We start from the raw sequence: 7,031 nt of genomic DNA on the forward strand, positions 1-7,031 counted from the left end.
TCTCTCTCTCTCTCTCTCTCTCTCTCTCTCTCTCACACACACACACACACACACACACACACACACATACACATACTACATCAAAATGTTTATGGCAGCATTTTTGTAGGTAGTCTAGAACTAGAAACAAAGTAGATACCTTTTGATTGGAGTATAACTAAACAAACTATGATACAGAATATAATGGAATATTATTATGTTATAAGACATGATGGATATGACATATGAGAAGTATGGAGAGACTTACATGAACTGATGCAAAGTGAAGGAAGTAGAACCAGGAGATAGAAATATATTGTATATGAAATAACTAAAACAATGTAAATGGGAAGAAAAACAATTTAAACTAAATGTGGCAAAATTACCAATAAGCATGGTCCCAAGGAAAATATATAACATACTTTCTACCTATCTTTTGCAGAGGTGAGGGGTCCACAGTATGGAATATTGCATATATGGTAAGATTTTTTAAAATGTACTGATTAGTTTTGATGATTTTTCCTTCTTTTCTTATTTTTCTTTTTTTTTAATGTTATATGAGTTGTCTCTTAAAAAGGGACGGGGGAAGGATAAGGGGAAATATAGGTGATGTAAAAACAAAAGATTCTGAGGTGGCTCTGCAGAAAACACTGGATGTGTGCTTAGGAAAACCTAATTTCAAATTTAGCCTCTGACACTTACTAGCTCTGTGACCCTTAACTTACTTAACCATTGTGTGCCTCAATATCCCCGTTTGTAAAAATAGGTATATTAATAGCCCCTACTCCCAAGTGTTGTTGTGAGCATAAAATAAGGTAATATTTGGGTTTTTAAAAAATTTTTTTATTTGGTCCATTTAAAACATTATTCCTTGATTACAAAAATCATATTCTATTCCTCCCCCCACCCTTCCCATAGCCAACATGCAATTCTACTGGGTATTACATGTGTCCTTGATCAGAACCTATTTCCATACTGTTGATGTTTGCACTAGAATGTTCATTTAGGGTCTATATCCCCTCGACCCATGTAAAAAAAGCAGTTGTTTTTCTTCTGTGTTTTTACTTCCACAGTTTTTCCTCTGAATGTGGATAGTCTTTTTTCTTATAGATCCTTCCGGGTTGTTCATGATCATTGCATTGCTACTAATGAAGAAGTCTATTACATTCGATTGTACCACAGTGTATCAGTCTCTGTGTACAATGTTCTCCTGGTTCTGCTCCTCTCGCTCTGAATCAGTTCCTGGAGGTTGTTCCAGTCTCCATGGAATTCCTCCACTTTATTATTCCTTTTAGCGCAATAGTATTCCATCACCAACATATACCACACTTTGTTCAGCCATTCCCCAATAGAAGGGCATCCCACATTTTCCAATTTTTGGCCACCACAAAGAGCGCAGCTATGAATATTCTTGTACAAGTCTTTTTCCTTATTATCTCTTTGGGGTACAAACCCAGCAGTGCTATGGCTGGATCAAAGGGCAGACAGTCTTTTAGCGCCCTTTGGGCATAGTTCCAAATTGCTAAAACAAGGTAACATTTGTAAAGCTAAATAAATGTGCTATATAAAATCAAAGCATACTGTTTTTCATTTTATCTTATTTGTGTGCCTTGGTTTTATATGAGTATTCTCTTACAACATGATCAATATGGAAATATGTTTTGTATGACCATACACATATAACCCAGATCAAATTGTTTACCATCTCAGGGAGGGAGACAATTTAGATCTCATAATTATGTTAATTATGTTTAAATTATTTTAATATGCTAAAAGTGTTATTACATGTAATTAGGAAATAACATTAAAAAATAAATATGCTATATAACATATTTGTTGTTCAGTTATGCCTGATTCTTCATGACCCCATTCGGGGTTCTCTTGGCAAAGACACTGGAGTGGTTTTCCATTTCCTTCTCTATCTATCTTATTGTACAGATGAAGAAACTGAGGCAAACAAGGTTAAATGACTTGCCCAGGGTCACACAGCTAGTAAGTATCTGAGGCCACATTTGAACTCAAGAGAAAGTTGAGCCTTTCTGACTCCAGGTCTGGTACTCTATTCATTGCACTACCTAGCTGTCCTGTATAACACTTTTATAGATATAATAAGGCACACACACACGAACGCTATATAAATGCTGACTGTTTCATAAATAAAAATTAATTTTAAAAAACTGGAATGCCTGAAGTCACCTAAACACTGTTTTTTTAAAAACACACATTGTCTAAGGTAGAAGAGCAATAAGGGCTAAGCAATCAGGGTTAAGTGACTTGCTGAAAATGTTTGGAAGTTTTGTTGGGTGTTTTGCTTGTTTTCTTTTTGGTCTGGATCCATGATTTCACTGGTGTACAGGTTTCCTGGAATGTACTGTCCCCTTCAGTATGCAAATCATTTAGCCATGTGTGCAAATGATTTAACTGTAACAGCATATTGATTTGCAGAGTAAATAATTTCCATCCTTACTCTACTGACTCCAGGACAGAGGATTATGAGGTTAAGTAGACCTTGTCCTGGGTCTTCTTGCTTCCCTCATAAGACCTTGTCCTGGTGCTGACTCAGAAGCATTAAAACTTTTGGAGCTCACCTGTCAGGAAAGTTAGAATTGACATACCTGAGCTCCCCTTGGGGCTCCATCTTGAAAGGAGATATTGTGGTAGACACAAACGCAATAATGATCTTACTAGGGGAGACTGGGAATGGGAGGCAAAGTGAATCAAGGAAATTATTACTGAGAGAAGCTCCCAAAATGAAAACTTACAGTTTCTGGGACCCAGGTGACACACAGGTTACATTTGAGGAGCTCATCCTGAATCACTGGATTTGGGGGCTTTCTTGTCACAACAGAAGGGACCAGAGAGTAGAGCTATTAACCAGGATGGTGTGTAATGCTCTGGGAAGGATGAATGAGGATATTAACCATGGAGCCCACTGGTCTTTGCTGATGCAGCCTTGTGTGTTACATTCAAAACAACATGGGAGCAGCTAGGTAGCACAGTAGATAAAGTGCCAGGCCCAGAGTTGGGAGGATTGGGGTTCAAATTTGATCTCAGACACTTCCTACCTCTGGACCCTGGGCAAGTCACATAACCTGGATTGCCTAGCCCTTGGCACTCTTCTGTCTTAGAACTGGTATTAAGGTAGAAGGGGAGGAGGAAGAGGAGGAGGAAGAAGAGGAAAAGGAAGAAGAAAGGAGGAGAAGGGGCAGAAGGATAGGTGGTACCCCCCCTCATTCTGTCTCCTAGAAAAGGTATTTTTTTGTTGTTCATTTGTGTCCAACTCTTCATTACCTCATTGGGGTTTTCTTGGCAAAGATACTGGAATGTGATTTGCCATTGACTTCTCTAGCTCATTTTTTACAGATGAGGAAAATGAAGCAAATAGGGTTAACTGATCTGCTCAGGGTTGCACAGTCAATAAGTGTCTGAGACCAGATTTGGACTCATGAGATGAGACTTCCTGAATCTAGGACTGGCACTTTATCTACTACACCACCTAGATACCCACAAAAGCCACTAATTATGCTTCTCCTTCAATACAGCAATACTACTACTAGGCCTAAACCTCAAAGAGAGCAAAGAAAGAAGTAAAGGACCCATGTGTACAAAAGTATTTATAGCAACTCTTTTTGTAGTAGCAAAAACAAATAGATGAAAAATAGAAGACTAAGGTAGATGTGGTGGTGGAGAAGAGTTCCCATCATTTGGGGAATGACTGAACAACTTGTGACATATGAATGATACCGAATTCTGTTGTTCAATAGGAAACCAAAAAGGGAATGGTTTTAGAAAAACCTGGGAAAATTTGTAAGAACTGATGTGGAATGAAGAGAGCAGAACTAGGGAAACAACTTATATGATAATGACAAAATTCTAAATAAAAACAAAACAAAGACTTAAGAACTCTTATCAGTGCAATGATCTATCATGATTCCTGAGGACTACTGAAAACTGCTACCACCCTCCTCTCTTGACAAAGGGGTGATTGATTGCAGAATGAATTATATATTTTTGGATATGATCGGTATGAGAATTTCTTTTGTGAGACTATGAATATTTGTTACAAGGGCTTTAGTATTTTTTTTATATTGACAGGGAAGGAGAGAAAAATATTGTTTTGTTAATTGGACAAACTATTTGGGGGAGGGTGACCTTTATCAGAGAAACTAACAAACAACAAAGAATTTTTCCTTCCAATTAACTGGGAATTTGTTTTGCTTGACTATGCTTAATGATATAAGGTTTTTCCTTCCTTCCTTCTTTCCTTCCTTCCTTCTGTTCTTCCTTCCTTCCTTCCTCCCTTCCTCTCTCTCTCTCTCCCTCTCTCTTCTTCCTATCTTTTTCAATGAGTAGGAGAGGGAAAAAATGCTCAATAATTTAAAAAATAACATTTTATTTATAATTTTTTTAATAAATTAATTTAAATAGAGGCAGTTAGGTGGTTCAGTGGATAGAGAGCCCTAGAGATGGAGGATCCTTAGTTTAAATCTAGCCTCAGACACTTCCTAGCTATGTGACCCTGCACAAGTCACTTGACCCTAATTATCTGGCCCTTATTGATCTTCTGCCTTGGAATCAACACTTAGTATCACTTCTAAGATAGAAGGTAAGGGTTTAAATAAAATTAAAAACAAAAGGTATAGAGTCTCCTTATTTGAGATTCTTGTTGTCCCTCAGATGATGTCCCAGTGCTGTCAAGGGTCCTATGGCAGTGACAAGGACTGTAATGTTGGCATATCAGAAACGGTGTTTACAATCTTGTAGAGGTATCAGGTATTATCCTTTGCAAAGAAATAGAGGCTTTAGAGGAGAATCAGACCCAGGCACAAGAAGAGAACTCAAGCTGGAATGACAAGCCTATGATTTCATGCAATCACCACAAAAAATTAGCAGGTAGGTGGCACCACAGTGTATAAGTGCTGGACCTGGAGTCAGGAAGACTTATCTTCCTAAATTCAAACCCAGCCTCAGGTTCTTACTAGCTGTGTAACCCTGGGCAAGTCACTTAACCCTACTGGCTTCATTTTCATTTTCTTCATCTGTAAAATGAGCTGGAGAAGGAAAAGGCAAAGCACTCCAGCAATTTTGCCAGGAAAATCCCAAATGGGTCACAAAGAGTTAGATATGACTGAAGGGAACCAGAAGGAGGAAAAGAGTTGGAAAATGATGAGAGCAGAAGACAGGCACTGGGAACCTCTATGAAAGAGAAAATAAAGAGTCTTAAATAAGACATAAGTTTTCTCCTCTCCAAGGAAAAAAAGTTCAACTCTTAGTTCCTCCAACTTTTTCTCATATGACCTGGTCTTCAGGTCCCTCACCACTTATCCTTCTCTGGTTCCAGCTCTGGCTTCTTAATGTCCTTTGAAAATGTGGTACCTGGAACTGAACATGGTTATCTGGGGTGGTTTTATAACCTAGGACCAAGAGTTTGTACCAAATACAGAAAGTTAAAGAGGTCACTGTTGATGTCCAAAAAAGGAGAATATCACTGTTCTGGGATGTTTTTTGGCTCCTTTACTTTTAACCAGGAAAATCAAGAGAATGGCACATGTGAACTCTGAGCTGAATCTTGTTATTTTCAAGATATGGTGTTTACTTAAGGTTTGACTTTCACATAAATGGATTTATAGATCAACCATTTCATTAGCTTCAGGTTAATGGATGAGGGATAACACACATATCATTGCTGGAGCAATAAATGACCAACTTACCCTGAAGATGTCATTGTTTAGGGCTCGACTTGTTTTTTTCCTACAACTACAACTAAATCCTGAGTGTCTCAAAGTACATGAGACTTTTTGGAACTATGACTTAAAGAGGAACAAATGGATTCTTGGCCATGACTAGCTATTCCATTAGAACTGCCCCATGACATGTCTTTTCTGTAATAAAACTGATGCCGAGGCAGATAGATGGGACAATAAACAGGGTGCTAGCCTTGGAGTCTAGAGGATCTGAGTTCAAATCCTGCCTTTGGCACTTACTTGTATGATCCTGGTCAAGTACAGCCTCAGTTTTTCCATTTATTGCTGTTGTTGATTGTCCTCCATTTTTTAAGAATACCAACGACACTATGATGAGTGATGTCTTGACTTTTGTGTGAAAAAAAATGGGGCTAACAATAGCCTAACTCACAGGATTGTTATGAGGATCAAATGAAATAATGTGTGTAAAGTGCCTTGCTAACCTTAAAACACTATATAATACTAGCAATATTGTTATTATGCTATATTGATGTCCTTAGATACTTTCAAAGAAGATCAATGACCATGAGTATTGAATGATCTAGATGCCTATGTCAACCAGTCAAGGGCTGGATATGGAATCTCAAGATCTGGAAGGTTAATTAGTCCAGCTCAAACTTGAAGAAGAATCATGTCTACCACATGCCCAACAAATTCATTAAGCCTTTGTTTGAGAACCTGCAGTGGAAGGCAGCACTTCTTGGAGCTTTTTCTTCAGGTTTGGACAGCTCTAACCATTAGGAAGTTTCTCTTTACATTAACCCAAAAATTGCCTCTTTGATCATTACACTCACTAATTCTAGTTCTACCTTCATTAGTTCAAAGATGAACAAGCCTTACCTTTCTTTCATATGATAGTCCCTCAAGTACCTGAAGACAGTTATCATGTCCACCATGAGTCTTTCTGCACCTCAATAATATGCCTGGTTCCTTTGATTTCCATGATGCACAAATCATCATGCATGTCTACCTCCAGACACTCTCCAGCTTATCAAGATCCTTCCTAAAATGTGGCCCCCAAAACTGAATACAATACTGAACACACTGAACACAGATGTGGCCAGACTAAAGCAGAAAACCACTGGACTGTAACATCCTTTTTCTCATGGCCTATGCCTTTCTTTGGGCAGCTATTTGACACAATGGATAGAATACTGGATTTGGAGACAGGAACACCAGAGTTCAAATCTGGCTTCAGACATTTACTAGTCTTGTGGATCTGGAAAAGTCACAATGCTATTTGCCTCAGTTTTTTCATCTAGAAAATGAACTGGAAAAGGAAATGGTAAACTACTCCACTATCTTTGC

Source organism: Monodelphis domestica, chromosome 5, assembly GCF_027887165.1.
Source record: "Monodelphis domestica isolate mMonDom1 chromosome 5, mMonDom1.pri, whole genome shotgun sequence".
Classification (NCBI taxonomy): domain Eukaryota; kingdom Metazoa; phylum Chordata; class Mammalia; order Didelphimorphia; family Didelphidae; genus Monodelphis; species Monodelphis domestica.